This window comes from Beta vulgaris, chromosome 7 (assembly GCF_026745355.1).
Source record: "Beta vulgaris subsp. vulgaris cultivar EL10 chromosome 7, EL10.2, whole genome shotgun sequence".
Lineage (NCBI taxonomy): Eukaryota > Viridiplantae > Streptophyta > Magnoliopsida > Caryophyllales > Amaranthaceae > Beta > Beta vulgaris.
In genome coordinates, this window is record NC_079208.1 from 40,876,148 (window position 1) to 40,891,615 (window position 15,468).

General features: G+C 31.7%; 1 long non-coding RNA gene across 1 annotated transcript; it reads left to right on the plus strand.

The window, feature by feature from the left end:
- Positions 1 to 13,547: 13,547 nt before the first annotated feature.
- On the plus strand, positions 13,548 to 15,267 carry LOC125499430 (uncharacterized). The gene is made up of 2 exons (XR_007276315.2): positions 13,548 to 14,678; positions 14,797 to 15,267. It is a non-coding gene; the product is annotated as an uncharacterized LOC125499430 (long non-coding RNA).
- The last annotated feature ends 201 nt before the right edge of the window (positions 15,268 to 15,468 follow it).

Genomic DNA, 15,468 nt, shown 5'->3' on the forward strand with positions numbered 1-15,468 from the left:
TTTCGGCTTCTCCACGGGCTCTTGTAAAATTGCAGTGGAAAACGGCGAATTCCGCAATGATACCGGCGCTCTGCGCCGATATTCACTACCCTTCCTTGGCTGGGAGGAATGCTGCTGGACTTATGTGTCCTGCGCCTCCTCCTCCTCTTCCTCTTTTCCCCACATGCTCCGTGGGGGTTTTGGAGTTGGCCACCTAATCCTGATCGTGCCGGTCTCTCTCTCCCTGGCGGCCCGTCCACAGTGAGCGAAGCTTTCTCACTGGGCTGTGGGGTCTGCTCAGAGGTCGTTTAACCGGGGGTCCGGTCGGTGGGGTGCCGCTAGCCATCGCCTGGAATACTTCCGCTGCACTCTTAAGTTGTTCTGGGGTGAACATGTTTTGCAGAGTATGAAAGATGTCGTCCTGGGGAGTCTCAGGAGTTTTTCTGGTCAGCGGGTGACCGACTTTGCTTAGCAACCGGTAGTGGAGTTGAGAACCCCGGGGGAGCCTTCTCAATGGGAACATTGTTTTCATCAGTTTCCGGCATCCCAAATTGCTGATTAGGATCCATGAGGATTTTGTTTGCAAGAAATGGCTTAGATTACAAGGTATTGTTCGCCCCTCCTTCTAGCGCCAATTGTTCCGGTATGGGACAAATTACAGGGTCTTGAACCGTTAAGTCCTTGTATTCAAGCCAGTTTGGATCCATGCAAAAGAGAATAAGTAAACTAGCCTCGGGGGTTGATCCAGGAACGCCCCTTCGATGCCTAATAGTATTTGGTTAAAGCCGGTAGCTCTCAAGTAGAATGTGTTGGGATTCGTGAACGTACCTCATGACTCAGATCAACGGAAGTATTTATAGGGACCCGAGGAGGCCCATATCTGGGTTGGACCCGACATTTATGGGAGATATCCCCAGGAATATTCCCTTAGGATATATTCTTATCTTCTATCGAAAGTATATCTTTTAGGCCCGTAGGCATTGGAGATATGGATTGGATCAGAGCCCAGGACCATAGGCCCAAATATTGTTTAACAGCTATTAGACCGATATGACTGTGTCACCGGTTCCTTGTAAAGTGCTTTAACCACACCAGTTAATATAAACCGGTATGAAACTTAGTCAGCCCCCATACACTTGGAATGATCAAAGGATCTAAAAAATAAAATTGAATGATTGATCAATTGAGAAAGAAAGAAAACTCATACTTGAACATCACTGCAGCGTTTTTGGGATCCATGAAGGATACTAAGCAAACAAAAGACAATGTTAACTAACAATATTATGAGAATATTACTTTCTCTCTTTCCTTTTAATGACAATGTTTTCAACAGAAAAAACAATTAATATATATTTTAAAATTAAGGGCTTATATGGGTGAACGTAAAAAAATTAGGGGTAGATTTTGATGAGATACAATAGGAGGGATTTTGAAAAAATAATATATAACATTTTTTATTCAAAATTTGATATTGCTCAAACTCTACCTTATAGAGTTATTTTACAACTCAAGAAAATCCAAACACACGATTGGGGGCTTTTGAAATGTTCCTTCTTTTTACCGATTCCCTATATATACTCTTGTATAGTTGTACTCAGTTAAGAGATCATTGGCCATGTGGCGCCTTTTCTTATTCAATGAATTCCTACGCCACGTTACTCTGATATTTCAAAATATTTTGAAGCATTGTCACAGTGTCACTTCACGTTTTGAATTATAAAGAGTTTGGATGAAACTTAAGGAGCTTATCTATTGATCTTTTCGAAACAAGTTGTAATTAACATTAAGCAATACAAGGAAAAAGTAATCTGATAAATAAAAGAGAATCAATACAATATTCAAGACTATATAATTTTACATCTAATTAATTAAACTTTTTTTCATAATGTTTTGACTACAAAGCAAAAAAATACGTCGACTTGTTTTTCTTCTTTAGTGTATGTAGAGGCGTAGAGAACCTATCAATGTAAAAGAATAGTGATGCTAGAATACCAGCTGTACTACCCACCCTTTATAATTTACTGCTTACACTTCTTGATATCCACAAATAAGAGATTTTATATAAAAGTTGATGAAAATAATAATAGAACCCTTTTGGTTTTTTATTCCTAATAAGATACAAATACTAATAACTACAAATTACAAAAGGACTCTGACATCAACTTATTATTGTCTTATTCATTGCACCACTATCTTATAAGTCATTTTACCATGGATAGATATGTTAGTGTTCTAGCTAGCTAGCTCGAACTCGAGTGCCTTTGCAAATACTTGTTCAAGCATGTCGTATTAAGCAAGTGACTTGTTCGAGTTTTATTTGTAAACGTGCTCATTTGTATTTTGAGTCTGAACTTGGACTTAAACTAGATATATTCAAGATTCATTCAATAATGGAGTTTGTAAATTATTCTATAGAAAAAAGTTAATATGTCTACTACTGCAAAGTACATTAATTTGACAAAAGAGGTTATATTTTTTAAAAAATTTTATATTTTATGATATAATCTATACAAAGGTACTTAGTAATTTTAAAAATTCAAGTTTGAACAAGTTATTTTATTGTTGGTCATGTTAAAGCTTAAAACGAACTTAAACGAGTTGTTTACAAACATTACCCAGTTAAACATGAAGTTTCTCGAACTTGACTAATTTACGAGTTTCGTTGGTCTTATAAGAGATCGTCTAATTTTAATTTAGATTAGGCAACAACTCTAGTCCAATATTAAAAAGAAAACGAACCAGCTTTCTGAATATAGTGACTAGTTTAATCTTTTCAGTGACCAGCTTAATTTATTTAGTGTCCGGTCTAATCCATTCAATATTCACATTCTTTATTCCATTCAGTGACTAGCTTAATCTATTTAAGTTTAATCCATTCGTAAGATTGCCAGTTTTCTTTTTAAAAAAATTCTACTGTAGTTCGAGATTCAAAGGGAACAAAAGGAAGGAAAAGAGAAGGGAATACTAGGTTGGTGAGAGATATTCAAAGATAGTGTTGGGTTAGAAAAGATGCAATGGACTTGTTAGGTTTATATAGGTTTGTAATGCATTTGTCTAATTTTATATTTAAAATTAAACTATCTATTTTAATAATTTGTGTAATGAGTTTTAAAATTTTGTTCAAGCTTATTTATTAACTTAACAAAAAGAACTTTCACCGAGTTTTGACCAAACTTGTTAATAAGTAGTCCCCGGATGCATGAACTCGTTTAATTTGCAATCCCTAGTCTCGAACTTTCTACCAGTTCTGAAAGTTTGATATACTTTTTTAAGGAGACATTTTCTAATTGCATTCGTTTTCTAAAAATCACTACTTAAGTATGGGTTAATAGTTAATGTTTCCAAGGGCAGTCAATTCTATTTTGTCATTTGATCTTTAGATCTAATAACATGTCGAAATTGGGTGGATTGAAAATATTGGCATGATTGTCAAACCTTATCTTAACAACTAACAAGTAGGACGAACTATTGCTTAGCTGGGCGTAAAATTGGAAACATCAGGCTTGCGTTGAATATCACTAGCAAGCAAACTAGTACCTTCGTCAACTTTGTTTGAATTTAGGGATTGGGGATTCTTTCTAATAATAGAATCAATTTTCTTTTGGCCATTCAAAGTTTTTATTACAAACCAAAAAAAAAAAAAAAAAAATACAACCTAAGGCTACACCAAAGGACAAGCTCAAGAAGTCACCCCCTCCCCTCGCCTTTTAGGGAGGGTTTGGGAGGAAACAACCCCAAGAACCATCCCTGTTTCTGACATTTTATGGACCCTAGGCGAAACGTTAAAAAAGGGTCTCTTTTATATTACGTCTTTATTTTAATATAATACGTCATAAAAAATAATTAACACAATACCCTTAATTGTATTTTACTTAAAAAATCTGCTAACCTGATTACATTGAACTAAGATATGGTTTTTTTTATAGGATTTAACTAAATTCTTATAGGTTCTTTTAATAATCAATTCACTCATAGTTACAAATTACACTACCTAGAGGATTTCCTACTTTCTCCTTATGAAAAATTAAAAATATAATAGAGTTAAAGGAGTACGTGCTATATTGTATGTACCACAAATAAGTATTTCTTCTAACAAAAATGGTATTGACAAAAAGTCAAAAGGTATTAAAAAATTCACATAAGCTCATAATAACCTTTCTAAATTCACATAACAATTCACAATCCGATGGAAATCAATTCACTTTCTAGATTATACAGTCTTATACTGCATTTTCTACATGCAAAGTCCATTAGCTATAAAGCAAACCATAAACAAGACTTAGTTTACTTTCTATGGAGATAGTAGACAATCAGACAAATTAAACATCTATATGTCTTACTGATTTACCGAGAGATTGAAAATGAAGATATGAAGACTGAAGAGGAAAGATGTTGCTTGTCGTTGGATCGCCGCAGGCAAGTGATGGCCGGCCGCCGGCGCTGCCACTTAGCTTCTTGAATCTTCAAACTTTAGATGGAGAATTGAATTGAAGGTAGATTAATTTATATTCCTTTGTCTTGATAGTTGGCTGATATCAAGATTTGATTTTTTTTTTTCCTCTTTAACATTAAATTTCTTTATTGGAATATGAAAATTTTAGTTATTAGACTTAGGAAATTGGCGTGGTTAAATTGAAGAAGTCAAAGAGTCTTCAATAAAGGCTGAGTTTAGGCCGTTATTTATTTAGGGAATTAAAACCCGTTGCTGAAGAGGGGGAGAAATGGTTTAATTCTGTCAAATTTCTTTTCTTAGATTTTTTTTCTAAGAAAATTTGGGCCCCGTCTGGGATGGGCCCTAGGTCGTCGCCCCTCTGGACTACCCTCAGGGCCGGGCCTTCCAAGACCCATCCTTAAAAAACCCTGAACAGGCTCTGGAAATCCCACAAAACCAAGCGAAAACTCAAATTACAATCAAATGTTTAAGATGTTGCGGACATCTACAAGCAACTTTAAAAATAATCTACTTACAACTAGATATAACATCAATAGATGGCCTACCAAAAACCACATCATTCCTATTTATCTAAATCTGATAAATAGTTTTGGCAAAAAACAAGCAATACAGCGGAGCTCGAGTAGTCTTACTTTTGCATATGTAAATAACTTGTTGCACTTCTTCATTAAAGCTTCTAGAAATAGCATCAACTCAAATTTGTTGCTGAAAAATACTCCAAATTCTAGAAGTAACGGTGCACTCAAAGAAAAGGTGGCCAATGGTCTCACTAGCATTATGATAGAACACACACTAGTTATCAGCAATCACACCCAAGTATCCTTGGTTGCTAATCTCCCTTGAAGGGCCAACTATGTGATAAAAAGAGCCTTATGACTTATTCTATTGTTAGATATGACTATTTTTCACCTAACTTTCGGATGATCCCCTTGTAACACAATATAGAGGCTCTTAATTAATAAAAAAACTTAGAAGTAGTTAAGAAAGACCAAGGAGCGAGCCTAATTCTCATAAAAAACTTCTTGCTAGCTAGGATCTTCTTCATAGACTAGGAAAGTCTGTTAGGAATATCCATAGTAAGCACATTATTATGATGCTTGATGTAGTAAACATGCAACCATTTGATCCAAAGTTTATCTTGCTTCATTGAAATAGCCTAGAAATGCTTAGCAATAGCAGCCTTATTCCAACAAGAAAAATCTTTGATACTTCATCCACCAAATTAAAAATTTTAGGAAGACAAAGAGCTTTCCAAGCAATAGGGGCTTTTTTTTTAAAAAAAAAAACCATCACCATGTTCAGTCGACAAAAACATCCTATAAATACTCTGAACTTCTTTGAAGACTCTCTTGGGCACGATAAATATAAGACACTAATACAGTTGAAAGCCATGAAGAATTGAAGAAACCAATTGTAGCCTAGCAGCATAAGAGAGTTTATTTAATAACCAAATAAAGTCTAACTCTAGCCATAGTTTTATCTCAGAGGGTTACACTCATAATAAAACAATTTCCTCGTACTCAAAGGAACTCCCAAGTACTTGAAAAGAAAAACTCTATGAGGCATACTCACAACCTGCTGAATCATATCTTTTTGAACCATATCAACCCCAGTAATGTAGATGTTGCTCTTGTCCAAATTTTCCTTAAGGCTTGAAGCTTGAGAAAACTGAGTAAAAGCAGCATATAGCAGCTGCAAAGACTTAAGATCAGCTCAATCAAACATCAATAAATTAGTCTGGCATATCTTGGATGAAAATGGAACTCATAGTTATGCTTGAGCTTCTTGAGACATCTTATTAAATAGTCCATTCCAAAGGCAAACAAAAAGGGAAACATAAGGTCTCTTTGTTTCAAACCGTTTTTTTTTCCTTCAAAAGGCTTACAAGGCATCACATTTATAACAATGGAGAAAGAAACTGATGAAACTCACTCCATTACCCACTTCACAAACTTGGTTGGAAAACCAATCTCACTCATTACAATTTCAAGGAATGACCATTCAATAGAGTAACAAGCCTTCTTCAAAACAGACATGCACCTAGGGGAGATATTCTTGGTAGTATAACCTTTGACAAGCTCAGTAGCCAAGAGAATATTATCAGAAATATTCCATCCAGGCATGAAACCAGATTAAGTAAGGTCCACAACACTATCATTCATACTTTACATCCTATTATTCAAGATCTTAGCAATAATCTTGTATAGAAAGATGCAACAAGCTATGGGTCTAAAGTCCTTGACAAGAGAAGGATTACTCACTTTAGGAATCAAAGTGACCAAAGTACAATTAATAGTAGGCACCATAACACCAATATCAAAAAATTGAGTAACAACAACATACACATCATTTTTATAATGGATCAGGACTTTTTGAAAAATAAGTTATTAAATCCATCAAAACCTGGGGACTTAGCATCATCAATATACCAGAATGATGCATCAACAATTTCTTGATGAGTAATGTTTTGAGATAAATAAACACACTACTGGAAAAAAGCCCATTCGATCCGTTCAAAATCAGACTTACATATCCCGTTTTTGTCCGAATTGGGTGGGCTCGCAATAGTTCACAATGATTTTTTGATCTGATCCTATACCGGATCAGTCAATCAGGAACCGATCCGATTTTTAAGAAAACTGATCTGATTTTCCTTAAAAACCGCATCAGTTCGGGGTAATATATGACAAAAAAGCAACTAGATTATGCCGCAAAGAATGGAACGAAATTATAAAGCAAAGAATGGTCATAATCTAATTTTATACGGCAAAGAATCGAACGAAATAAATCGAAAATGGTCAAAAAAATAATCATCATTCACAACCTGATTTGATATAGGAAAGAACTAAACGAAATAAACCTAAACGAAATTATGTCTAGATACAAATGCAAAAAAACGAAAGAAATTACAAAAAACTAGAAAATTAAATGGAACAAAATAACAAATCTAAACCCTAAATTACAAGTGAAACTAAATCGAAAAAAATTTCAATGATAAACCCTAAATAATTAAAAAAAAAGACGAGATTAAATACTAAATATTAAAAAATTAAATAGAAATTACTCATCAAATTCCTCTTCGTCTCGCCGTGGCCCCGATTGTTCTTGGGCATAGATCTCATTTTTTTCGTCGAAATGCTTGAAAATCCTTTTTTTACGTCAGATCTTGTGAAAATGTTGTTGTTATTTTGAGATCTGAGGTTAAAAATGGTAAAATTAAATGATAATTGTATGAAATGTTCGTTGAATTAGGGTTTGTGTTGGAGTACAAGGTGACACTCAAGAAGGGGGGGAGGAGGTTGAATTGAGTGACAAACTCTAATTGATTTTCGCAAAAGCAGTCCTATGATAAGGTAAAGTTGAAGTTCTTGTTATTTTGATTATCTTTTTAACTCTTTCCTTGTTTTCTTCTTATTATTTTTTAATCTTTGAGTGATTTGGGTATGTGAAAGTCCTAATAGGTTCCCAACCTTAAATCAACTCACCTAGAATAGTCATCTCTAATGGGGAGTCTCTTAGGAAATAATGTGATTATGTTATTTTCGTTAATCAAGTTGTTATTCATCACAAAAAATGATTTCATAAAAAAATCAAGATAGTTGTGCATAAACATCTCCATAAAAAATGAAAATGTGATGTTGTAACTATAATCAGTTTTAATTTTGTACTTCATTCCATTTTTTGTCTGTATTATCAGAATATTTTGTAGGATTAAATTTTTTTTCCTATTAATTGCAAGATGTTTCAAGAAATTAGGCTTTGGAATTTCTAAAAAAAAAATATTTTTGTAAATAATTAAAAATCATACAATTTTGTTGTGCAAAACTGATTTTGTTCAGTATCACCTAAGCTTGTTCTGTCAATAAAGTTAAAACTAAAATCATTTAGATAAAAAAAAAACATCAAGTTTGAAGAAAACACCAGTAACTTTTCAAAAACATAAAAATCATGTTCATATGAATTTTATACAATTTTACAATATTTTTACAAAAACGTTTACGTAAATCACTAAATTCCAGAACTGATTTTCCTTTTAGTTAAGGATATAATAAAAGTGGTCGTAAAATTTTCCAAATAAAGTGAACATTTCTAGTCTAGTTCCTAAAAGTGTCTAGAATGTTCATACCAAATTTCACTTCAAAAGAAGTTCAATAAGTTGGATCTCAAAGAACAAGTTGAATAAAGGTCCTGTTTTGACCAGTTTGAGTATAAAATTGACTATAATTCAAGTAGTCACTAAGAACTTGTTAAATTTTGATACAACATAAAGAACTCACTGATCTATCCATAGATATATCATATATTCATTTTAACACTTTGTACACAAAGTTATGGCATTTGTAAGTCAGTAGGAGAACAAAAAGGCAATCTGGAAAATGAAATAAAGTGATTAAGTCAACTTTCATAAAAAATGTTTTCTTTTCATACGAAAATGTGAATAAAAAATCATGAATTCCTTAAGTTTATCTTAAAATGAAAAATTTTATCATGTAAATAAAAATCAAAAAAATTGTCATAAAAAATCAAAATCAAAGAGGGTAATTAATCTTTAATTTTCTCAAGTATATAAACAAACATGAATTCCAAAGTCCATTCAAGGAGGTGAAGATCAAGATTGAAGATTTGTATAGATCATAGTTTTTCTACATATTGTTGTAAATAATTATTGCATCACTCAATTAATAAAAAAAACATGGAGATGTTTATGCATAATTTTCATGAATAATTCCACAATTCTTTTTAATAAAATGAGCAACCAATATTACAAATATTGCATGTTGGGCCAATACATCATAGTATATGAATCAAATTTCTCAATCTCAATTAAGAGGAAAAATTGCAAATCTAACTAAGTTAAATTGTATGATGATCCATCTTACATTTTAAAAATGTGTTCTCCATATTCAAACGGATTAATCATATAATTTGACATAATTAGATTGGTAATTATAATCTCCAAATTGATTTTAGGCCGTTTCACGTGTCTCGCTTGAAATGGCCAAATTTCAATCAATCTCAAATTGATCATTTTTCTCCGAATGACTTAATAATCTTCAATTAAGATTATTTCTCAAAAGCCTTCAATTGGGAGGCAAACCTTCTAAGACCTCTCGGAAATCATATACGTAATCACTATTAAGGTGGTTATTTCAATCCTCGATTAATTGCTAATTAGAGGGCCAACTCAAGCTTCCTTTAATCACTATTTAGGGTGATTATATTCAATCTCATTTAATTACTAATTAGAGTGATTACTTCAAACCCTAATAATTGTTAATTAGGACGACTATTTTTCTTATTTAATCAATAATTAGAGTGATTATCTTAAACCTCGATTAACCACCAATTAGGGTGATTAGCTTAACCTTTCATCATATTTAATCATTAATTTGAGTGATTATATTAAACCTTAATAATCATCAATTAGGGTGATTATTTCCTAACCTTCATTATTAATCTCTAATCAAGGTGATTATCTTTCCATTTTAATCACTAGTAAGGATGATTACTTATTTCCTTCCTTATTAATCACTTAATAAGGTGATTATTTTAATACTTCATATTTGATCACCAATGAAGGTGATTATCTTAATCTGATTTCAATCACTAATTGGAGTAATTACCTCATTTTTAATAGATTTGTTTAATTCTAAAAGTGAGTTATTCATAATCTATTCCCCTCTCTTCTTCCCCCAGGGGAATTGGCCATTTAGGGTGAGACATATGCTCGAACTACGACGGTTTTGATCCATGAGTGGATTCCAATCCCGTAATGATTGGTACGTAGTGCAACTTCAGTGCTCAAATCTATCATGTACAAATGATATATTGGTCCTAAATAAAAATGGTTAATGTGTATATGGCAAATTGTGTGATTTTCTTTCTTTTTAATAGCCATGATTACTTTATAATGGAAAATAACGCATTTAGTAAGAGCCCGTTCTTTAGAAAGGAAGAGGAGACGAGTTACATACGTTCGCACCTCTTAACCTAAACCCCAAACCCGACCTCAGGGTATGAAAGACCAATTTTCAAAAAAGCCTTATCCACATGAAGTCATCATTGTTTTAAATGATTTTGTTTTAAAATTGATTTTAAAACGATTTATTAAATATATCTGTCCCTATTCAGATGTTAATAGGGTGGCGACTTCCAAGTTTTGTAAAACTCAAAGTCCAATGAGAGACTTTCGTGGGATTCAGATCGTTAATTAAGACGGTCAAAAATCGGATACCACACACTGTTATACTATAAATTTCATAAAGTAAACATTAATAACTTACACTAAATAATAATTTGATTATTTTTTTAGCAGCATTCTTTGAACTTCATAATTATGATAATTTCTCAACAAATAAACAAGTTTCATATAAAACAAGCAAAATTAGAAGGAAATCAGTATCCAAAAAAAAAGTGTAAAATATTGATAATTGAAACTCTGTTTTTAGAGCTTGAAAACATAAAGCCATTGGTATTTTTATTTTTATTTCTGCTTTGTATTTTTTAAAATATATCCATTTTAATATTTGCAAATGTCACATGAACTCTATCATGTCAGATGCCGCCAAGTTGCAGCGGTGTATAGGTTCTAACACACGTGTCAGATTACATGATATTTTTTATTTTTTAACTTTCACAGCTCAAAACACCATGTTATGGAAGAAACTCGTCATAACATGTTCCAAAACTCATTGTTTTAGCTACAAGAGTTTCAAAATAATAAAGTAATCCAGATTAGAAAGTTGGTCACACACCCACACCTGATCATGATTTCACTCATCCCATCATTTTTCCTCAAGTTCAACAATAATCTTTGTCTCAATTATGTTTAAGTCCCAAAATTTAAAAATTATCTTCACAATTTTAGATCTCACTCATGATTAATGGTGCTCTCATATTGTTTCTTTCTCCTTCCCTTTCTACACCAAACTTTCTATTTTCTTCACCTTGATCAGTTTCTTTGCACTTGGAAAATCTTTAAATTTCTAAACTGAGATAGGAGATTACCAAGCCTGTTTCAAGTGAAGTTACAATTTTTTTTTCAAACACTTAATTAAAGTATTTAGTATTCAGGCATTCTCTTTCACCCCCTATATCCTTTTACTTTAAGATTTTAACTATTTCCCCACATGTAAGAGGATCCACCTCGTTCTCGCTATGCATACTTTAACACGTACATATTCTCTCTCCTATCCTATATGCAAAGTACAAAGTTTTCTTAATTATTTGCCATTATTTATTAATTTGTATACGATTAATAATATAGGAAATAATGATTATTCAATTTCGTAATTAATTATTCAAATAACTAGTTGATACTAATACATAGTCAACATGTTAACAAAATTACTATTTGTCTTTATTTTGAGAGAGAGATTTTCGCAACGGTTCGATATACTTCCCCCGTTTATTTTACTTACACTGTTGGATGTTGGCACAAGAAATTTGGAGAAGAGAGAAATAGAAAGAGAATAAAAAAATAACTTCATGTGCTAGGATAGAGAAAGATTAAACATGTATTTTTTAAAAAAAACATGTGGTGCAAGTAATAAACTTATATGTCAACATCAATAATTATACTAAGATTAACAACTTTGATTAACAACCACAACTTCCTTTGTACAAAATATTAGGGGTTCTCTACGTTATACTCTTGTATTTCTTCAATTTTTATGTTGTACCCTAATCTTTTTAAAGTTTTATATTGTACTCTCAAACTTACCTTTTTCGCTAATCATAAGTCATTAATTTCATTAACTTATTATAATTAAGTGGAACTAATCTAATTTGTAAATATTCCTTCCAAAGGTTAAACTATGTATAAATTAAAATAGTCCACTACATTATAAAAAATTAAATACAATTAAGTACATATAAATATCAGTAGGGTTAGTGTGCATTAAACAATTTTAGGGAACCGTATAAAAATTTAAAAAATATTGGGGTACAACTAGGAACTGAAAAAACACAAGGATATGGCATATAAAAACCTAAAAAATGAAGTTGATATTACTTCAGACCTTGAAATGCTTCCATGCATTGCCAGATATTTCATCAAATAAATATGGGTGTGCATCTTGAAGCGCATTCTTGATTTTTATATTGTTGAACACATCTATACTAATATATTAAAAGGCATTCTTAAACAAGGAATGGTGCTACATGACACTCTCCTTTATGATTATTTTATTTACGTAATTCACATACAATAAAAAATTAGAAAATATTTTTGCATAAGATTTAATCTCATGACTTCAAAATTCATACATTAAAGTCTTAAGCACCGCACCAAACCAAATCATATTTAATATTATCATTTTAAAGTAAAATATTAATAAATTAAAGATGTTATTACACGAGGCATAACTCGAACTTAAAAACTAGTTCGATTTCAAAGTCGTCGTAGACTAACAATGAAGGCTTGAATTTCATGCTTGACAAATTGACAGTCCTGCTTGATTTTGAGGTTACTTTTTTAGGAATATTATGATATACTTCCGCCGTTTCAAAATAGTTGCACCGTTTGCTTTTTCACGTTTGCCAAGACGCTGTTTTGAACGTTAATATCTCTAATTGCGTATTAGTAAAAATTATAAAAAATTGATATTCAAAATCCTCGTATTGAGACGAATTTAACAAGATCCCACTTGACTATGTTTTTTCTTATATAATGGTGAGGGACAGGCTTGTCAAAATTGGTTCATAAATAGTGACCAAATGCCAAATGGTGCAACTATTTTGAAACGGAGGAAGTATTTCACAGTAATCTTTTACTCCATGTTAAAGTTGGTTGATGATGTATTAATGCCAATCAAACCTATACCACTCGACATTATATGCACAACATATTTTTCCAACACTATCTTGGTGTCAAGTTGGACAACCTATTACCTTTGTATTTTTTTAGTTGCATCATTTGTTTTTTCACATTTGCCAAGACGCTTCTTTAAACGTTAATATCTCTTATTTGGTGTAAGTAAAAATTATAAAATTTGATATTTGGAATCCTCGCATTGAGACAAATTTAACAAGACCCCACACACTTGACTATGTTTTTTCTTATATAACGATGCAAGATAGTTTCACAAAGTTGGTTGATAAATAGTATCACAAAAGCAAATGTTGCAACTAAAAAAATACGAATCTGTATTCTATATGGGAAGAGAGGGGGACACTAAAATAATGAAAACCCCATTTTGCCCTCAATAAATATTGAAATTACATCTAATAACTGCAAATTTATAAATCCACGGCACAAGCACAACTAAACATATCTTTTTTGAAATGGAAAAATAATAACCGCAATTTACAAAATAGATAAGTTACCAATATCAAAACCACTTTTTTGAGAAATACAAATCCCTTATTTAGTGGGAAAAATCCTATGATTAACTGCCAATATACACGATTAATAGTTAAACGTTCCAAAATTCTGAGTTGTTTATCTCATCCCCTCCATTAACTGCAAACAAAAACGCAACAATATCAAATACAATTCTCCTTTTCAAAGACCAAGAGTCAGGTAATTCATTCATATAATGCTTTGTTCTTCATAATATAATTGTAATCATACATTAATTCATTTATTTAGTGTGCTTTAATTTCAGCCTTATTGAAGAAAACCAAAAGGAGCAAAAAAAAAAAAAAAAAAAAAACCAAGCAGAGTGTAATAAAGAAAATTACATTCAAAAGGTAATACTTATATCATATTACGCTTTGTTGTTGCATAATTCTTATAATAGAGATTTTTAGTGTGTTCTTTTGTTTTTTTTGACATCAAGTATTATTGTGTTCTTATTACAGTGTAATCAAATCAAGAGGAGTAATAAGGAGATCAAGCCAAAAGGTAATACTTATTGGTGACAATATGATACTTGAAGACCCGATTTATAAATTTATATACAATTTCAGTCTTCAAGGAAACAAATTACCATTTATTTTTAAATAAAAATCAAACTTTAGTTTTTCAAAGAAACAAAATAGAAATTTTATCTCCTCCCTTGAACTAAACTTTCTCTTTCTTTTTTCACACATTTTTTTGCAAAGATCTTAGTTGAGTTTCTTCAAAATCTCATAACAACCCACAAATATATCAATTTGTTTCATCAAAATTTTGAGATATTTCGCATGCAAAAAAAAAAGAAAAAAGAAGAGAGTTCAAACTCACCCCAAGGCAAATATCGAAATATTCAATGTTAATTTCCTCAAATCCGAAATCACTACTCCATTTCGGATTCTCCTCTAGGTAAAATCTCTTTTTTTGTTTGAAACCTTCTTCCTCTACCTTCAATTCTTCTACTATCAATTTAATTCCAAACTTTCTAATTGCTTTCAATTTTTTTTTTTTGAAATGTGTTGGGTAGGGGAGGCAAACAACGGCAGAAATTCAGGTTCGGGCACCGACGTCGAGGAAGAAGAGAAAAATTAAATAGGACTTTGTAGAATATAGATAAAGAATCCATTGATTTAAACATAAGAAAGAAGAACTTGGCTTTGTGCATTTGTAGTTTGTAGCATGCATAAAGAAGTAAGGATATTTAACAAAATTGAATGTGGGCATGTGACTAGCTCATTATAAACATCTGAATTCTAAATGATGTATTAGGCAACTCATAGTTATAGGTAGCTATCTTATAATGACAAAGATATTATGCTAATTTCGTATGCTACTTTATGATAAGTTGTACACATTTTTAAATAGGGTAGGATTACATCTTCAAATAATTTTTTTGATGTTGTATTTATAGGTAGCTTATTGTTATCATTTACACTTTAATTGTCTTTGTATATATGATGGGCATGTTCTTTTATAATATTATCCTTTTCGTGATGAACATTATTCTTCAGTATTCATAACTTCTTTAAAACGCTATTCGTATGGGATGTAAAATATAAATAAAACCCAAATAGTAGTTCTCTTATTTTGTTAACAGGTTGTCAATTCAATTTATAATATGTGACAAAAGTGGTACTTGAAAAGTCACAATTCATGCAGCAGGTTCTTCATCTATTATAAACTATCACGTATTGCGTTT